Raw genomic sequence first — 20,632 nt, 5'->3', positions numbered from 1 at the left:
AGTTTTACTCAGACAGTGCATATCAGAGGACCGCGCAGGACAGACCAGTGCTCGCGAGGAACAGGCGCAAACGATTCGATTGTTACAAAAGTGCGTTCGCTTCCGTTTTCGGTGCTTTTGGTGCGCGGATTTGATTTGATTGCGGCGCGTGTGCTTTTGTTGATGCGTTGTGCACTGAATTGATCACTTTTGTGCTAGCTGAAATTGTACGGATTAGTTAATGGTCTTGGTTTTGCTAAACTCAACAAAAAAAAAATTAAGATAACACAGCATGGTTTGATCAGAGTGAAAAGAAAGCTATCAATAGTGGTATTTTTCGCAAACGGATAGATACTGAAAAATATTCCAATTTTATTGAACATTTGATCGCAATGAATGTGATGGAAATGTGGTTTTTATGAGAAAAAACAAACAGATGATTTGTTGGTTTTGTTTTCGAAGAAATCTACTAGCAAAGTGCGTACCATCAGGCATTATTTGTATATGAGAATCAGTACAAGACAGTCTACGTGAAAACGAAAAAAAAGAAAAAAAAAACATTTGATAAATGTATCAGTTTTCCACCTAAAAATTTCTCTCGCTGGTACTTTATGCTCTATTAAGTGTTGTTTTCCATTCCTCATCTCACATACTCACATGCCGAGCTGCTTGCAAGTGCCACTATAATATTTTCCCTTTATTCGACTACAAATGAGCTGAAATTGGTACGAAGAAAAGTGTTTATGTTTTTTTTATGTAAAAAGATATCGGTTTGAAGCGTTACGGTAACAAAATCTCGAGAAACCCCACATCTCGGACGGAACGAACGAACGATGGTCGCCCAGAAGTGACGGAAACTGAAATGCGGTGAAAAGTGGAGGAAAATGATAAGTGGGCATCCGTCGTGTTCTGTTGTTGTGTAGGTGCACCATCCCTGAAGAAGAAGAAGAAGCGCGCGGAAAATGGAAATGCAAACTGAAGACACTTTCGTTATTTGAAAAGTGCTTAGGCATCTTCGATAGATGCGGTTGGCTGCGTACTGTGAGGGAGTGAAAATTCGATGGACTGCACAATTGCATTGTTCGCTACGATCAGCGGGATGGCAGCTAATGGAATAGTGCACTAACTGGACTGTACCGGGTTTGTGATCGTTTGGACAAAGTTCGACCAACGGGGTCATTCGGCCGGATTAATGCGATAGTGGTAGTGCAATTATTCGTTCCCAGACATTGATTTGGTCTAGCAAACGCAGACGCTTCGCTATCTGTTAGAATGCTTTGAATCATAGAATGGCAAATTGAACTCTTTTACTGGGAGAAAATCTCCGTTCAAAAAAAAACCGTGTATTTTTCGCAACCACCAATCTCTTCCACGATTGTCTCGGTACAATCTTGATCAAAATTACGAAATCTAGCGCCAGAAACGAAATTTCAGGCGATTCATTAGATTCAATGTTTTTTTGGGAGATGATGGTTCCATCACATTTCTCTACAGAGGTTTAAATTGAACGATTCATGTTCCAGATAATCCAAGAATTCGAAAATCAAAACAAATAAACTGGTGTGCATTCGCATATGCTTTTATCGTTTACCTTGTTAACCTGGCTTACGTTGGCGTGTACTCTCACAGCCAATATTCCCCAAAGATGGTTGATCGAGGTCAAATCGGGGCTACAAGTTGGTCAGTCAAGTACGATGATGTTTTTGCAGTGAAACATGAATAAAAGCGTCGCCTCACTGAAATACAACTGAACCAAAACATTTCCCAGAAGCTTGCAAAAGTGATCGAATTTTATTTGGTGACGATCCAGCAGTAGGAAGCTTTTTACTATAAAAAATTAAAAGGATCATGTCCGGGACACAACCGCGTGGTTAACGAAGGAATGCGAAACTATTGCAGGCAAAAATAAACATTACAAAAATTCAAGAATGAACTTTTTAGTACAAATATTTGGTGCCATTGGTAAGGGAAGATGAATGAATGCATGCACTGAGAAGATTTCAATTTTCCACCGAAAAACGCAGTTCTCATCGCTGGGAAACAACTTTTCCACATCTGGCTTGAAATGCGACACAATTCATGCAGAACATCTCAGAAGGTGATAGACGATAATATTAGAAGAAACGCATATGGTCGCATTTCAACAATGACAAAGCTACAAAACTTTTTTTTTCGTTTCGGGCTCTGTTTGCCTCCAAATTTCTCTACATTAAAAAGTACGCTACGTGAGACGATTCTGTCGATTTTGTTTGAAAGATGAAAGAAAATTTAGTACATGGAATAGTTGTGGAACATCTAAATTAGTTGATTTAAATAACATTATGGAAGTGAAAAACTTTGCAGAAAGTGGTTTTGAAGGTGTTATTATTATTTTTCTCAAAATTGCATTGAAAAACTTGAATTGAAGTTTCTATCATATAAATTAAAGCTCTCTAACCGCCCTACGATTTGTTCTTTGACACCCAACATCTGTTTTTTTTAAATTTCGCTACTATATCGTTATAAACAATTCCCGGTGGGAATTCTTCAAAATTCTTCAAAAATCATGATCTCCTTACGATCACTATACTCCACTGTACTTATAATAGCAAATTAAATTTTACCTTAACGTTGGAATATTACTTCTTTTTTTTAAATATTTCATATATGAAATTGAAAAAAAATTATCGAGTCCAAAATTGTGTACAATCGAATGACCTGTACTTGAAAAAAAGGCGGATTTAACCCATTAGTGCCCAGCGTATTAAATTTAATACGAAACTAAAGTGTTGAGCACATTTTAAATGATACCACATGATAATTTAAGAGTGTATTTTGTGTCAGTGTCATTTTATCTGTCATTTTTGTTGTTTTGTTGTGTATTGAAGCTTGCAAAGTTCGAATTTAATGGAGTCGCAAAAGCAACCATAAATTTATCAAAGTTTTACCTCTTAAAGGATTCTAAATTGCTCAAATCTGTGACACAACACTACTAGACGAGTGTAAAAAATGATATCCCGATTTGGACGAAGACGCTTTCGAAAATCTAGTGTCAACAAATGATATTGACTTTGTCATCGTGCCCCCAAGCGGTGGAGACAGCGATGTGGATGCTGGAGATAATGACTCGGAGAACGGCCTTTCCGGTTTTGGCAAACAAGTCGAGAGCAACATTGAACGAGGCCAATCACAAGAATGCTCCTCGGGCAACAGCAAGAAGCGAAGAACCGGACACTGGGAAAAATGACCTTGAATTCGGATGCAGATGCAGCCGTTGTTCTTGAAGGACATTCACCTGATTTTAGTGCTTTTTCCGGTACCATACTCGGTGATACTGAATCCGATACACTGCCGTTCAACATATTTACATTTACATTTATTCATCGAACAGAAAAGTCTACATGAATTTTATAATACATTCTTAATACTATAACATTGATCGTAGTCGATCAGTAAATACATTAACACTAACATTAAAATCAAATAAGTTATAAACTTCGTTAAAAATTGCACACATTGATCTGATTGGTTCGTTCTGGGCATATTCAGTTCTATAAAAGTTCAGCCCAAGAATTTGCCGAGGGCGAAGTTGTCTGGATGGGACGCTGAGGTTGATTCGTGAAAGTATGTTGGGAGCGTCAATTTCTCCTAGCAGTAGTTTCCCAACAAATATGGCTTTCTGGTGGTTTCTCCTTATCTTCAAGGTAGTCATTCCAAGTAAACGACATCGACTCTCGTACGGCGGCAGCTCGATTGGGTTGTTCCAGGGTAAAAACCGTAGTGCGTATCTAACGAATCTCGCTTGTACTGCTTCAATCCGCTCCTTTGAAACTCCTTTGAAACACGAAAGATGAAGCCTAGATTCCGGTTAGCCTTAGCGATGATGCTGGAGTAATGGTTCCGAAAAGTCAATTTGTAATCCAGCTCTACTCCTAGATCTCTTATGCTCGAGACTCTTTCCAGCGTTTCTCCGCAGACCATTGGATTGCAGACAGTTTACGGGTGAAGGATATTATGGCACATTTCTTCACACTAATCACCAGATAATTTCTGTTGCCCCAGTCTTCAAAGAGATCAAGATAACCCTGCAGTTGCTTACAGTCTGCTGATCGTACTGTTGAATAGATTTTTAGGTCATCTGCGTATGAAATTTTACACCCTTGGGGAGAACAAAGCACACGTCGTTGAAAAACAGAGAAAACAGAAGCGGTCCTAAATTACTCCCCTGAGGAACTCCAGAGCTGTTGGTAAAAAGGCATGACTCGTGGCAACCAAGCTTTACGCGAAGACGGCGGTTAACAAGGTAGGACCTCAACCACTTGACAACCCGACCTTCGATTCCTAATCGTTCCACTTTTGCAAGTAGAATTCGGCGATTAACACGGTCAAACGCAGCCTTTAAATCGGTGTATATAAATAGCATCAGTGTGATAACCATCATGCATAGTTAATAAGCAATCAGATGTGAACTGTATCAGGTTAGTGGTAGTTGATCTTCCTGGGAAAAATCCATGCTGACCAGGGGATATATACGTTCTAGCGGTGTGTATCAGTATATTGTAAACTAGTATTTCCAACAGCTTTGAACAGGCACACAATGATGTAACTCCACGGTAGTTTTCGATGTTTCTCTTGTCTCCTGTTTTAAAAGTTGGGAACATGAAGGAATCCTTCCATTTATCCGGAAAAACAGAGTCTGAAAGTGATTTATTGCAGATGAATCTCAGAGGCTCACAGACATTTTCAGCACAACGTTTTAAAATGATTGCTGGGATTCCATCCGGTCCCGCTGAAACCGAGGACTTCATATTTGTTAAGGCTGTAAGAACGTTCGAAACTGCAATGTCACCAATACGCAAGTTAAAGGCATTCACTGGTACGTTCCTCATAGCATTCCTGACTTCATTTGTGGTTAGCCGACACATAACTGTACTATGTCCCTATGAACCGTGGGACAATTATGCGTAGAACAGCAGTACACGAAAGTGCTAATAAACCATGACAATGGTTGTTGTCCGATTAATACCTTTTTCGATCGATGCAGCATGGCCTGGTTGACCAGCACTTCTCCAATTTTGATGAAGTCAAAAATTAGATAGATTTGTGGTTAGCCGACAAACCGGCCGATTATTCCCGTAAAGGGATTCGTGAATTGCCAGAAAGATGGGAAAAAGTTGTGACTAGCTTACCCATCGCTAGTCACAACTTTTTCCCACTTTTACTTTGAATATTAAATTTGTAACCATTTTTGCAGAATAAAGCATTAAAAATAAAGCATTCCAGTCTTATCATCGTTTGGACTTTTTTTTTGTACAACTGCCATGCTGACGTTCAGTCTGAGAGAAAGAGAGGTCTACTCTCATACAGTCTTCAGAAAACATACGCTGCGCTGCACTCGAGTTCAATTTTCATCAGCGCGCGTTCATAACAAACACGTATTCTCTCTTGGTACGAAGTGTACCATATTCATAAACATGAGAGCGCCGAATGAACACAGCGCATAATTCAAATACTAAACATTGCTTCTCACATGTATGATGCGCACCACACACACATCAATTTCTAGCGCCCGTTTTGTATTCGCTCGTTCAAAGCAAAGCATAAAAACAACAGCGCGCCTCCATACCAACCGTATGCGCTCGTGTAAAGAAAAATAATTCAACAGAGAAAGCAAATCAGATTCAAGCGTGGTGTAAAACATGTATAGAAAATCGGCGCAAAATTTGGTGCAAAAACGGTGCAAATCATCAGCGATAGAGATAACTTTTTGGATAGAAAAAAATACAGTGCAAACCACAGCATGGCTTGACAAACGTTATCCGGACTCCGCTCCAGCAGAGTCAAAAAGCAATGCTTTATCAATACACGAAATCAGGATTTTTGTTTTTTTTCACAATGACAAAAGTTGTTTCACTCTCAATGCTGTAACTCACGAATCAATCGACCGATCGCTGTCAAATTTTGACACGTATCCATTGGAAGATGGTGCTTTGTGATAGTGAAGTAGATTTTTGTAAGAGGCGCCATCTTGACGTCAACCTTATTAACTTTTCAGCCGAACTGTTACCATATGCAATGGTATAGAAGAAATACTCTTACGCCTAAAAATGGCAACTGTGTAAGGTGCTATTTATTCATACGACAGAACATGTTGCATGCACACGATCAAAATCCGGCTCTGTTACAGCTAAAATGCTAATGAGCCTAAATAAATAAACAAAGAAAACCCTTCAGCACACGAAAAAGCATTTTCTCTGCCGAATATGAGATGTTTTCTGCCAACACTAGTTTGGGTGTAGCATGCATCCGATATTAATCTATATATATAAAAATGGAGTGATGTCTGTCTGTCTGTCTGATTCTTATAGACTCGGAAACTACTGAACCGATCGACATGAAAATTGGTATGTAGGGGTTTTTGGGGCCGGGGAAGGTTTTCGTGATATTTTGAGACCCCTCCCCCTCTCTAAGGGGGGACTGCCATACAAATGAAACACAAATTTCTGCATTACTCGGAAATTAACCAAGCAAACGAAACCAAAGTTGGCATGTGAAAGTTTTAGGGTGCAATAAATGTTTCTATGATGGTTAGACAGTCCTTCCCCCACTCAAAGGGGGGGCTGCCATACAAATGAAACACAAATTTCTGCATTACTCGAGAATTAATCAAGCAAATGAAACCAAATTTGACATGTGGAGGTTTTAGGATGCAATAAATGTTTCTATGGTGATAAGATACTCCTTCCCCCACTCTTAGAGGGGGGCTGCCATACAAATGAAACACAATTTTTTGCATTACTCGGAAATTAATCAATCAAACGAAACCAAAGTTGGCATGTGAAAGTTTTAGGGTGCAATAAATGTTTCTATGATGGTTAGACAATCCTTCCCCCACTCAAAGGGGGGGGCTGCCATACAAATGAAACACAAATTTCTGCATTACTCGAGAATTAATCAAGCAAATGAAACCAAATTTGGCATGTGGAGGTTTTAGGATGCAATAAATGTTTCTATGGTGTTAAGATACTCCTTACCCCTCTCTTAGAGGGGGCTGCCGTACGAATGAAACACAAATTTTTGCATTACCCGAGAATTAATCAAGCAAATTAAACCAAATTAGGCATATGGAAACTTTAGGGTGCAATGAATGTTTCTATGGTGGTTAGATACCCCTCCCCCCTCTCTTAGGGGTGGCTGCCATACAAATAAAACACAAATTTCTGCATTACTCGAGAATTAATCAAGTAAATGGGCGGGACGAAGTTTGCCGGGCTAGCTAGTAAATAATATATCCAATGATTTTTTTTTTATTATTATTATTTATTTATTATTTATTATTTATTCATCTGACTTTTTGTTGTCTTAATGAATTAAGATGGGGAAAAACCATCATCCATCAACCATTAAGTGTTGGTCAAAACTGGCAAATCATCATCAATCAAACAGCAGGCAGTTTATTTCGGCATTGCTTGTGAATCCACTCACAATACTTTGTGTTGTAATCTAGCCTGACCATTAACGTTTCGGATGATATTTTTAGCGAAATCCTAATTTTGTTAATTATTTATAATTATGTTCAGACTGGTCCATTCAATCAGTTGTGTTAACTCACTCTGATGTAAGTATTAACTTATATGTCAACTTACATTTCTTGCATTTTGCTTTTTGGTTTGCTGTTTTAAATGTTAATTTATAATTTGATGAACGTACAGTTCATTTATTGATGATAAATTATAACTTAGCTTAAGCTCATAGATACTTCTATTTTTGAATGTCCAACATAGCTATAGAAAAGCTTTACATGGCTGTGGATGAATAGGACTACGATACATAATCCACACATACACATAATTAACCCTTTAGTAAAAAGTTCCGGGGACCCTGAAAAGGTTTAGTGGCTTGCGTGGTTTTGTAGATTCATTTCGAGAAGCAACGATTCTTCTTGCATTTGCGAGAACTATACACTAATTGGTCATATGTCGCAATTTGTTTCTTCATATCAATGCACGCATTGTACTGAGTATTTAACGAGAGGCATCTTCCGTGCATCGCCATTCAACAAGCATTAAACACGCGTCTAACAGATGCACACAGTTACAGCGATAAAAATGAAACATCGCGAGAATGACCGTTTATGAAAAATCGTTTCTCGACTCTCGGTCAAATTCGTCAACAAAGCTAGGAGCTTGTTGCATCAGAACAGAGCCGACGCGCACGAGAGCAAATACGAATGGCAACTAAAAGTATCGAAGGTGTGTTATTCACATGTACAGGAAATGAACATAAAACACAAAACGAGCAGAATTAGCGACTTTTGTTGTTTCGGGTACAGAAAAATTCTGAGAACTTTCCTCAGAGGAGATGCAATACTTATACGCTAGCCACAGCTTACTAACTATGCAAGGGTGGAGTTTACTTCGCAAATATTCTCTTTTCGCTATCCTCCTTCGTTGTTTCTATTCTAGCATCTGCCTAAGTTGCCCGTTATTGATAGCTCTGTTCGGGAAAGCACACAAATGGACAGAACAAATGTATGGGGAAATGGGAATGCTTCCAATTTTCATCAATTTAACCAATACAGACTATGGGATTGTAATGTATATCATATCAAACAAATCTTAGAAAATTTCCGATTCGATTGGTACGCAAATCGTTGAAATCCGTTCGCAGCAAAAAATAGTTATTAACGTTAACATTATTTCATAAAAACGTGACCTGCTTTCTGATTTTGCACGCTTAATTTAAGACGTAGTCCTACGTCAAAAACAGTATGTTGAAAACCTCGAATTGCAAAAAGCTTTCCTTCCTCCGTTTCTCCAAATCACACTTTTACATAGTTATGTAAACCTAATTATGTTTCCTCTCGAAGTTTTTGATCGTTGATCATTTTGATTATTTTCAGGTCAAAAATGTTAATGCTGGGTAGCGAAGGATGTAACTCATATTAAGCGCTATTGCTCTTGCAAATATAACCTAACCCACACCCAACACTATTTTTAATCGTTTCTCTATAATGTGCAGAAATATTCACACACATTAGGCCTTCCGCAGTTATCATGCAAATCGTTTCAACAAAGCTTGAATGGACCTACGTTTGGTCGAGTGAATGAATTCTCTTTGGGTTAATTTTATACTCGCTTGCCCATAAATGGAATGTTGTTTCCATTTTATTTATGTTTCCGATGATTTTTGGCTGCTATTTTATGTGTTCATGTTGGCAAACAATTTATATTTAACTCAATAGAGTGATGGAGGTCGATAAACATATGAATGATTTTTAGTCATTTTTATGCAACTACAATCCTCTGATCACGTTCTATATGACACTTGATTGATAAGTAGTGTGAACTCCCTATGTCTCGTAGATCAGTTGCTTGAATCAGTCAAGTTTCTGAGGTGCTTAGGATTCCAATCCCTATGTTGTACGCAGTGCTGCGTGATATGTATGCTTACTGTTAACATCAATTTCCTTCGCATGATTACTCACTTATTTGAACGTGTAATAAAAAAAAAATCAAATGGAATCAAATTTGTTTTCTCCATTTTAACACGATACCGATCACAGAACAAGGCTTTTAAAATGTTGTTCGCGACCGACAGCGCGAAAGAGGAGCAGTTATCCAACAAAGTCTTTTCCCTTTCCGATCCCTATCCTTATTCCCATCCAAATCTATCCCTCTCATTCTAAATGCAGTGTTTGGTGTATGACGCATCCGCAACCAGCACAGTAGCCCGACGCGAACGCATACAAACAAATACGTGCATGAAGAAGATTCCTACCAATATACCTTTCATTCCAAATCCAAACGTTTACCGTGTTAGACCGCCAAAATAAATACCGTGTTTAGAGATTGTTCCAATGTGTTTTAACTCTCCAGTGCAAGCCACATCCAATGGTCTTCCTTAAGTACCATATTCCGTGTAATTTCGTGTATAAACCTGAGCTATCATCCAGGCTTCCTTCAGCCGAAGGAACCCGCCATTATCCTCAATGGTGTGATCCACCATTTTTTGGTCCTTCGAGCCGGATTAGTGAACCACAGCCGTGGTAATTACAATGTGTTGGCTCAACCGAGCGCCCACTTCCGTTGCTCCCAGCAACTTGTGACTTGCAATCAACCGAGTGTTGTGTGTTTTTCCATGGCTTGTGTGGAGGAAAAAAGACGTTTCCAGTGTAGTGTTTCCCGAAAAATCCGTGTATCCCGTGAAAAGAAGAAACTAACCAACAAACGACGCCGTGTGTTAAGCGCCGTTCTGTAACGTGTCCGAACGTGCACGATCCTGAAATCGTGTATATATCATTGTGTGTGTTTTCAAGTGTTCTTTCTCTCCAATTCATATGATCTCATTGATGCAACACACACAAATGCAAGTAAATCCAAAAGAAGAAATGGCGGATGTAGAAAGACTGATTTATTTACGTGACAGTGCGAAGGCAAAAATAACGCGTATTCGAGGCGCAGTCTGTGGGGCGGTGAGTGAAATCGAAATTGATGCCGCAAGTTTGAGCGTTTATGCGAGAAATTCAAAACGTCATTTTGAAGAGTGTGTCGCCCTCCATCATCGAATATACGTTATGTGTCACGAAGATCATTTCAAAGAACATGATGAATGGTACCTTGATTTTGAGGCACACTATTACGAAACATGTGTCCTGGTCGAACGTATGATGCAAACGATGTGTCCGACCCCAGTTTCCATCCCCCAGCAAGTTGAATTTCCACCAATCGATCATCCCCGCATTATTGTTCAGCAGCAGCCATTAGCGGATCGCACATCTACAGATGAAGATGAGCCTGAGACTTTTTCGCGTTTTAATGCAGTGGCCTTTGACGATATACATTTTCCCACCGATTTTGAAGCAGATGCTAAGAATCTAACCGAAGTGTCAGTACTGAAGAACGATACCAGAAAGATGTGGAAAACATCTATTCCAGAAGCTGTGATTTTAACCTATGCCGATATCGTTGATGAAAGCTATGTCATCCCTGAATGCTATGAAAGTCCATCATGTGATTATGCCATTCAACCAACCTATGCAATAACGAAACCCAACAACGCGATGAAAGGTGCACATACCGAAATGTGTGCTATCAATGCCAAGCCATCCGGTGCCCTGTGTGTCGGTGCGCACCCCAACTATAAATTTGGAGTACTTAGTATGATATCCGTTCCTAAACGACAAGCCAAAATCCATGAGCTGAAAATATGTTACAACTACCTGCGTAAAGGACATCATAACAGCGATTGTAATTCATCCCGGAGCTGTCAACCGTGTCAATTTGTTTTCGCTGCATCCTTCCCCAAGACAGATGACGAAATGCGGAACATATTGAATGATTCCTGTCCACCACGAGAGGTTACCTGGAATTCCATTCCCCTCCATGTTCCAGTCATAGATACTGGGCAACTCGTGGTGATTTGTGCGATCCAATTCCGATTTAAGCCCGGGGGGAGTATGTTCGCGACCGACAGCGCGAAAGAGGAGCAGTTATCCAACAAAGTCTTTTCCCTTTCCGATCCCTATCCTTATTCCCATCCAAATCTATCCCTCTCATTCTAAATGCAGTGTTTGGTGTATGACGCATCCGCAACCAGCACAGTAGCCCGACGCGAACGCATACAAACAAATACGTGCATGAAGAAGATTCCTACCAATATACCTTTCATTCCAAATCCAAACGTTTACCGTGTTAGACCGCCAAAATAAATACCGTGTTTAGAGATTGTTCCAATGTGTTTTAACTCTCCAGTGCAAGCCACATCCAATGGTCTTCCTTAAGTACCATATTCCGTGTAATTTCGTGTATAAACCTGAGCTATCATCCAGGCTTCCTTCAGCCGAAGGAACCCGCCATTATCCTCAATGGTGTGATCCACCAAATGTTGTTATTATTAAAAACCCATTTCCCTTTTTTTTGCAATTTATGTTTGTCACCACTACTCAAGATAGAGCTCAATGGTGATCACTAAACCTCAGATAATGAGCTGAAAGTGGTTGTCATGTGCTGCATTCAAGAAAAATCAAATGACAAAGTGACAAAATGAGGAAAATTGTTCCACGCTGAGAGTATTAGCATTGAATGATGACCACATTGAAAAGCAATACATACTTTAAAATTGTACATACTTTTTATCCGAATCTTCTTTTCTCTCGTCTCCAAGCAGCAAGCAGCCCAGCAGTCTTTAATTCCACACAAAAAATTATTAGCTGATTTTTCAATAGAATATAATTTCAAAACCGGCCTCTTTGAGAGTAAATGCTTCTCTTAAACAAATTGTTGCAAGAATTCCAAGTATCGATGTCCATCGCTTTTCACCATTCCATTATATCTGTTAATCTATGGACATCCAGCTGTTTATCTCTGAGTTCAAGAAAAAACAAAATCAGTTTTGGTGCCCCGTTTTGAAGCGAAGCATAAAGGTCTCACATCTAATTTCATCACAAAAAAACGCTGTAAAAAATTACCTAGTTGACTGATCCTTTTCACACTTTCAGACAATAAAATATAACACATTAGTAAGCTTTTGACATATTTATTTCATTCAACTCTAATACCATAACCGTATGCTCGCACCTTACGCTTAACTCCACTCATAAGGTTCTGTACAACATCTGGCTGCAGCTTCTTTTGTACGGAAATCCACTTTTTCTTCATGTGTTCCTCATATTTGAAACCCTTGAAATGCTTCGGTAGTGTCTGCTTCACAATAGCCCAGTATTTTTTGATGTGCCTTAGCTCCGGTGCTTTTGGTGGGTGGGCGTTGGGGCTTCAAGTTGGCTTCGTACCACCCCAGGACATCCTTTGAATAGTGGCACGAAGCTAGATCCGGCTAGAAGATCGTAGGGGTGTTCCTTCAACAGAGGAAGCAGACGTTTCTGTAGACACTCCTCGAAATAAATCTCTGCCCGTTGACTGTTCCGGTAGTCACGAACGGCGCACTCCGTTTGCCACATGAGCAGATCGCTTGCCAAATCATGTATATTTAGGCAAATTTTGAATGTTTCTGCTTCCTCACTTCCTCCGGAACATAAAGCTTGTGCTGCGCGGTGATGAACAGTAGCCCCGGAAGCTGCCGGAAGTCCTCCTTGACGTAAATCTCATCATCCATGATGAGACAATGAGGTTTCGTCAGAATCTAGGTGTACAGTTTCCTGGGCCGTGACTCTTCCACCGTATTTTGCCGTTCGTCACGATTTGGAGCCTTCTGCACGTATGCAGTCTATCCCGGCCCTTGGCTCTCTGAACGAAAAACTTGGACAGATTCAACTTTTTGGCCACATCCCTGACCGAGGCATTGGGATTCCGCTTAAACGCTTCCATGACACGCTTGTGATCATGATCACTAATAGAGCATACATTCTGACCGCATTTCTCCTACCATTCGATGCTTAGAGTTCGTAGTAACGTTTAATCACACGACTCACCCTTGACTGCAGGATTTCGAGTTGTTTTCCGATGTCCCGATGAGAGAGTTGAGGATTTTCCAGGTGCTTGCGCAAAATCAATTCGCGACGTTGCTTTTCGGGTGACGCAAAGCTGACAGCGATAAAAATGCAGTGTAAACAATACACTCTAAACTACGTATACCCAAATTTTCAAGAGAAAATACTTAAAGGGTAATTTTCTACAGCGTTTTTTCCGTGATGCTATTTGATGTGGGACACCCTTTATTTCATGACACTTAGTGAAACTTCCGATCCATTGTTGTTCGAATAGTTTCTAATCGTTATAAAAGTATGAGCCGTAGTGTTGTCATGATGTAATATAACGGTCTTGTTTCTGGTCACATATTTTGGTTGGTTTTAGGTCAATGCTCGGCTCAAACCAATCAATTATTGCCCATAAAACTGTCACCACGTATTAGTTTTACAGCTCAGAATGAATCATTTATGAATCCATTGTATATGCCTTCGACAGCTCAGTACGATAAACATTTTCCCGATACTGAGCATTATCGTAACGCATCGAATTCCAAACATTTAAGCGCTCACGATGATAACTTCAACTACTTCAACAACGTCTTGGCAGAGAATCGACAAGCTTCTGGCATGTTTCTACCGGAATAGCATACCAAGCTTCTTGAATCGCGTTCCACAACCCGATCCGGTTTTTGTGTTTTATATTAAATAGCTACATTTCTCTTGACCTCGTTCCAAAGATTTTCTATTGTATTGAGATCAGTCTCCGCTGGCCAGTCCAAAACGTTAATTCCTTTTTCAACGAACCTTTTACGAGATGTGTTTAGGATCGTTATCCTGTTGGAATCTCCATTTTAATGGCATTTCTTCCTCTGCATTAAGTAGCATTACTTCATTTAAAATGCTAAGGTATTCATTCTGTGTCATAATAGACTTTATCCAAAAAAGAAACTTTATCCAACGCCATGCCATGAAACGCATCCCCTACCCATCACGCAACCCCCGTCATGCTTGATGGTCTTCTTCGTGTGTTGTGGAGAGAACTCGCTATTTCTGGGACGACTAACATAATGTCGACTATCTGCATAAATTTAACTTCTGTTTCGTCACTCCATAGAACATTTCTGAAATAGCTGGCTCCATGTCGTTTGAGATTCTCCAGATGATGATGTTTAACGAATACCAGTCTTTTTCACGATTTCTTCCCGATATGAGAGAAGTGGCCGCACGAGTACGGTATGTACAATCAATCAAGCAGTTCCGGATTGTTCTAGTTGTCACTTCCAGTTCAAGTTCCTTTTTGATAGCTTCCTTCGCCAATTTCAGTATTTTGCAGTCCCTAGAGCTAGTTTTCCTGTGTTTCGATTTCTTCCGATATTTCAGGGCATTTGTAACCATATTCTGTGAGCAGCCGATGGTTTCTGCTATCTGTTTAAAAGTTTTACCTTCATATCGTAGTTTTGTAATCAGCCGTCTTTCATCGAGACTACAATGTTCACCACGACCTATTGTCTGTAAACAAAAAGCAAAACTTCAAAGCCTACTTATGAAATATATCCTTATTATATCCAATAAACACATATTATTTTTTCCACTCAAATACTGGTCAATGAAAGTTTACGTTCGCTAACGGTCAAAATAATATGAGCTTTGACAAATAGCATCCCACAGAAATGGCGTATTAATATGCATAATATATGAAAGGTTATAATTCAGATGCTTACACCTATTATTTTTTTCACCACTGTAATCGAGTTTGCCCTGTATTTGTTCCGGTTCATGGCATCGACTTTTTCTGAAGAGCAGTTCCGACATCTGGAAAAAATAAAAAATGGCTTGATAACTGGATCACTTCAAAACAACCTGACTTCTATCTGCGTTCAATTGCTTGAAAGATGGGTCGAAGTTGGGCCTTTCGATGCTTCATACTTTAAATGAAGTACTACACCCAAACTAGCGTTGGCTGGAAATATTTCATCTTTGGCAGAAATGATGCCATTTCATGTGCTGTGGCCCTCCAGCACCTCCTGCGCAAATAATGAGCTGTTTTAAAAACTTGAAAATGGTTTGTATGTATGTGAGCAGATATCTCTTTCTGTTTTCTTTCCTCATTTCATTTGGGATTGTGTCAAAAAAAAATGGGTGGGTTATATCTAAGATATAATCGCAAGGTTGACGTGGGACTACCTTAGCTTAGCAATCATATGTTTGTATTGATTAAATTTTTTTAAATTTTTTTTTGCTTTGTGAGTAAAAAGTTTGTATGATGCCATGTAAGGTAAATTCATGCAATGTGATAGATTATGTTCTTCATTACAAGTAAATTTAGGACTGTCATCCTTTTACGTTTGGTATGATGGCATCTTTGTTTTGATGTCTTTGTTAGACAAACACATTTCAGTCGGAACAAAAATGCCCCCGATTTTCATGAATTTGCAATGCCAATTTCCCCAGGCACCTTGGTTCTGATGTCTGTATTGGGGAAACACATTTCAGTCGGAACGAAAATGCCCTCGAATTACATGTAGTGATCCCCGATAATCGTTCGACTAATCGATTAATCGATTAATCGATTTCCTACAGAAATCGATTATTAAGCGAACGAATACTGCGCAACTAATAATCGATGCGAACAAATAATTTACATCGATTCATCGATCCAAACCCAGAGAAGAAAAAAAAGTACGGCCGCTGCAGATTTATCCTGAAATTCAATCATTATCTTTAACGCTCCCCTAAACTCGCAAAAGAAGTTCAATGCCGCGAATTGAGATTCCTTAACCAGTTTAGGGAAGCGTAGAAGATAATGATTAGTTTTCAGGCAGAATGAACACTTTTTTGATTCCAGATGGCTTTCTAGCAAATGAGAAATATTAGTATAACTAATTATTTCTCTCAGTGTAACGATTAATCAATTAATCGATTATTTGGGGCGATTAATCGTATCGAATAACAAACTGCTGAAAAGTATTCGATTAGCTGATGAACGATTAATTTCAAAAATCGGGGATCACTACTTACATGTATTTAGAATGCCAATTTCTCCACGCTCCATGGATTTGAACTCTGTGTTAGGGAAACACATTTCAGTCGGAACAAAAATACCCCCAACTTTCATGTACTCGCAATGCAGATTTCCCCAAGTCTGCTTGGTTTTGATGGCTGTATTGGGGAAACCGTAAATCGGGCCAATCAAAACAAGGCAGGTAGGGCGTTTTGATAACGCTTAACATTTTACAGTTATTCAATTGTTTCTCTAATGAAAAATAACATTTTATTAATTGCGATAGAAGCGTAGAAATATTCCCTATCAATTGATGCAAACATCTTTCCGATCCAGTTAGAAATGTACGAGCTATAAGCGTTCGGAATCTTTCATTTTTTCCTGCATGTTCTGTGTTTAGGTTTTCATTTTACCCCCCATATACTCCGGTTAGACGTAATCCCACGTCAAAAGTCCATACGACGACAATGAGGATCGAACCAAGGCCGGCTGGAATGTAAAGCTATTTCACACGACCACGATAGCCATATAGTGCTGTTATAAGCGTAATAGACATGAACGAGTATATATCTTTCTCTGTCTGGGCCGTGTAAAAAAGCTTTCATATGCTTTCATTTGAATGTGTCTCCTGTTTCGCTCGCTCATATTGGCTCTAGCATATATATTATAGGGCTCTAGCTACACATACATGCAGAGCATCTGTTGGGCAAACATCATTTGTTTACATTCGTAGCTTCTATGCAGCAGAAGCGGGTTCATTATCAATCGACGTTCTTGTAGATGATTTAAATAAAGTTGCGATCTTTCTATAAGCGCGAAATATTTCATAGAACTAACATGAACTTTGTGAAACAGTTAGGCAAGCTATTTATCGAACAAGAGCTTTTGTGTGACGCGTAATGCTTAACTTACTAGCACCTATTTTGCGATATTCATTGAGCGGAAAGTCGCTAGATCGTCGCTAGAGCGAATTTGAATCGAAAAAATAACAGGAAAGGATTATCACCATGTTCGGACCTAGATTGAAGACACAGAAGCTCGAGCTCACGTTCGAATGCTTCCTTGTATTTTCCATGAATTAGCCAATTGATGGGTTTTCTTCATTTCCGATCATTTTTTTATAACCGTATTCCACTTCATCGCAGAGCTTTCAGGTACCCGGAAATCATATCTGAGGGTTGATTGATCTTTCTGGCTGAATATGCTCTTAATTTCAACATAATCATCTGCTTTTTTGGCAAAACTAACCACCGATTAAGAATATCTGCAAACGAATATTCATTATAGTTTACTTCTTAACGAGATCAGCATTTTAGGGCAAAAAGCGCGAAGCCTAAATGGGAGCACATTTCACACAATCCGGCTATACAATCGCAATGTGCAGTTTGCACTTTTTCTGTGAAACTTCTTGAATAATCAATCTGCTTCGATTGATATGGATCATAGCCATAACAGAAATTTCTATTTTTCTCCGTATATATGGCTTTGACGATAAAAGTAAATATTTTTATGTAAAGAGACATATATTCGCATGTTATTAATGTAGTGTAGCGCGTAAGTTCTACAACTATTTCGCTAAAATAATTATTTAAACAAAGCTCAATCTTGTCGATCCATATAAATCCTATGCAGCGATCTCTTTTGCCTGCTCAACAGATCACTAATCCATATGCACGCTGCAAGCGCCCTATACAAATGATATACATGTATTGGAGAGTAAAACATTTTCTGTTATTTTTCAGCTCATTTAAGGTGAAGGTGGAAGCTAGCCATTGTAGTAGTATAGGTAAATCCACGTGTAAAAATGGGGTAACAGTGTTTGTGAGAGAAGAGCAAAGCACACGTAAATAGATCAATTCACTTATCAGACTGAGTGACACTTCATTGACACGAGTCTTTGAATACATTTGAAAATAAGAAATAACAATTCAATACTAAAGTGAAATGTATGAACGATATGTTCCGATGAACAATTGCAAATATAAATAAATATAGAAGGTGCATTTGCATATGAAGTAAAATTCTGATTATACGTAAGCGTAACATGAGCAAATTTATAACACATGCGAATTGGGGCTCTCTTGGTATTAACAAGTTCTTCCGCATAGTAACTCGATGTTCACTTATTCACGTTGGAGAGACTCAACCCTTCTCTTCGTTGGCCGAGGCATTTTGATTGAATGTAATACTTTTCCGTTTACTGTTTTTGAAAGCATAGGCAGCCGTGGCAGTGTTCCGAGCTCTGCAATACAATTTTCTTACCCAATGTTAAAGTTGCTAAAACTTACATTATAGACCCATTAAACGTAAAAATAATAATTGTATTGATATCAACACAATTCTATTCTATTGGTTTTCATGACATGAAACGCTATGACTCAGGAATAACATTTTATTGAGTGATTTTTATAGCTGTTTTGATGATGTTGTCTGGCATCAGTGTCGAAAAAATATCGATGCTTTCACCAATACAAACAAAACCATTGCCGAAAATTGAAAAATGAAAATTTAGCTTTCGGAGCTCTAGCTCGAGTTTTCCGATGTTTTTCACTATACAGTGCGACAGCAGATGAAAATTTAATACTCGAAAATCGATTAGAGTTTGTTTGATATTACTTAAAGGGAAGTGTGTGAAAACAATCATTTTCTTCACACTGTTATTGATTTTCCGGCGAGGGGTGAGGGAGGTAGATGAAAGGAATGAGCGCCATTGTGGCAGCCATTGGTGACTAGCTTCCACCTTCACCTTAATGTAATAAATTGGGATGCCATAACATGTGCTAAAAATTTACTTTGGGTGTAGTAACTTCTATGTTTCAAACGGATGCTGGGTTTTATGAAACAATTCGGAAAGTCATAATTGAACACCTAATATTTTATCGAAAAAAGACATAATTCTTCGAATTATTCGCTATGAAATCAAGAAAATGAAAATCTGTAATCTAATTGGTGCATTATCTTTAGGGGTTCAAACACTAACAGAGTATAGTACTCATAGCACTCATTTCCCTCTAGGAATTTAATCGGTTTTAAGTGAATTTTTGTGAAACACTCGTCACTTGAATTATGGAAGGGTCAAAATTACCATACAACTCTCCGGAGAATCAGATTACAGAAAGGTAATCTTTTTTTTGTGCCAGCAAAAGCATAATCTAGTGACCAAAACACGCACTCGAAAGATGTACAGCAAAGCTCTTACAAATAATCAAAAATGTTTACGTACGTGAAAATGGATTTTGGATTACTGTATTGTATTTTGGGTGAAGTCCATAGGCACGATCGTACCAGAAAGCCGGGGAAACTTTTGTTCGAAAGAAAATCTCTGTCTTCTTTGTTTCGTGTGATTAGCACAGGTACCGTTAGGAACTAGGCCGTGGAGGTCTTATTACGTAAATAGCAACAACTATAAGTTTTGTGGATACGGAAAGTGCCCCCTTTTTGATGGGAGCTGTCTGAGAACATTCAAATTAGGAAGAAATGTTACTTTCTTGCTCCCTGTGGAGCTAAATATGTGCAACCATGTTGCGGCTACAAATTGCTCAATCAAACAGTGTTTGATTGGTTTCCCGATTCGGATTTAACTGCACCAATTGCTCTGATTATACTCACGAACCATAAACGGAGCAAACGGACGAAATTTTGAACATATCTTCGAATGGTATCTCGCAACACGACTGTGTGTTGAGAAAGTGTGTTAATGATATTTTTCGCACCCATCACCACGAAAGTACGAAAAACAAACAATTCAATTTACGGCTGATTACTTCAAACGATTGATTTACACGGCAGGTAAACACAAAGAGCGTGCAAAATAATACATATTATGTGAGCACGAAAAGCCGGCCCCTCTCACGTCACTCGAACGTAACCAAACCAAACCTCGAAGTGGCAACGGCAGCCGCGAAAAAGAAAGTGAAATTCCGTTGCCAGCGGTTCACAAATGAAGTGAAACAGAATGGATTATATCATCGAGGCGATTGCACGTGAACGTGATCAACCATCCCAGCTTCAGACGTGTCGGGCAAGAATGTCATATAATTAAATAATTATATCAACGAACAATAAAGCTTACATGGCTCGGTGATATTGTTCGCTTTTTTTCCTCGAACAGTTGGACAAGTGCTTCGTCACATCGATGATACACTTGCCAATGGACACATAAATGACGAACACGTTTGGTCACTTTTTGCCGATAACAGCAGGAGATTCCTCTGGTCCGCTGGTCGCACCCAGGGTATCGACAAATT

At 39.0% G+C, this 20,632-nt stretch overlaps 1 protein-coding gene across 5 annotated transcripts in view; it reads left to right on the top strand.

The window, feature by feature from the left end:
• The window catches only part of LOC129778305 (uncharacterized), a 47,495-nt gene continuing 26,863 nt past the window's right edge, over positions 1-20,632 (top strand). For 2 of the 5 annotated variants that reach the window (XM_055785118.1, XM_055785119.1), the window contains exon 1: positions 22-456. The gene's annotated coding sequence lies outside the window, so the exon portion shown is untranslated. The other 3 variants (XM_055785121.1, XM_055785120.1, XM_055785122.1) reach the window with 3 other exon arrangements.

The sequence above is a fragment of the Toxorhynchites rutilus genome, chromosome 3 (genome assembly GCF_029784135.1).
Source record: "Toxorhynchites rutilus septentrionalis strain SRP chromosome 3, ASM2978413v1, whole genome shotgun sequence".
Classification (NCBI taxonomy): Eukaryota; Metazoa; Arthropoda; class Insecta; order Diptera; family Culicidae; genus Toxorhynchites; species Toxorhynchites rutilus.
The sequence above is the reverse complement of the archived record's forward strand: the minus strand, read 5'-3'. Positions and strand labels throughout refer to the sequence as shown.